Below are 829 nucleotides of genomic sequence, written 5' to 3'. Positions count from 1 at the left end.
TCCATTTTTTACTGGAAAAAAAAGGCTTTTCCTGTTTTTGTTTTGTTTTTTAAAGAGTGCTGGCTCTTAAGTTGGCCTGCCTGGGCTGGATTCCTGGCATTAGAAACCAGGATAAGTTAGCCTATGCCTCAATGTCCTCATCCCTCGTATTAAATGAATATTATTATAGTGTGGCTATGATGACTAAATGAATGAATCTGCATAAAACACTGAGAATGCTGCCTGCCAAATATTAAGTGCCCAGTGAGTGTTCGTTATTAGCCATGACCAGCCGTGGGTGAGATTAAGAGCATGGAGCCAAAAGGCCTGCGCTGAATGCTGGGTTTGCCATTTACTAGCTCTGTGACTTTGACAAAGTGGCACCCTCCCTCTTATCCTCAAATGCCCTCAGTTGTAAGAGAGATAATGCCAGCCCAGCCTGATAGGGCTGTGCAGAAACCTGCTGAGACAATGTATGTAAAGCACTGAACACAGTGCCTGGCACGGAGTAAGGCTGATCACCATGGTAACCCTATAAACCCATTTTATAGATGGGGCTGCAGGTAGTCAAAACATGGGCTTGGCCAGGCGCAGGGGTTCACACCTGTAATCCCAGCACTTTGGGAGACTGAGGCAGGCAGATCACGAGGTCAGGAGATCAAGACCATCCTCGTCAACATGGTGAAACCTCATCTCTACTAAAAAATACAAAAATCAGCTGGGTGGCACGCACCTGTAATCACAGCTACTCGGCAGGCTGAGGCAGGAGAATCACTTGAACCCAGGAGGCGGAGGTTGCAGCGAGCCAAGATCTCACCACTGCACTCCAGCCTAGCAACAGAGCGAGATT

This window comes from Cebus imitator, unplaced genomic scaffold (genome assembly GCF_001604975.1).
Source record: "Cebus imitator isolate Cc_AM_T3 unplaced genomic scaffold, Cebus_imitator-1.0 Scaffold228, whole genome shotgun sequence".
In the NCBI taxonomy this organism is placed as follows: Eukaryota; Metazoa; Chordata; class Mammalia; order Primates; family Cebidae; genus Cebus; species Cebus imitator.
Note: the sequence above shows the minus strand (reverse complement) of the source record.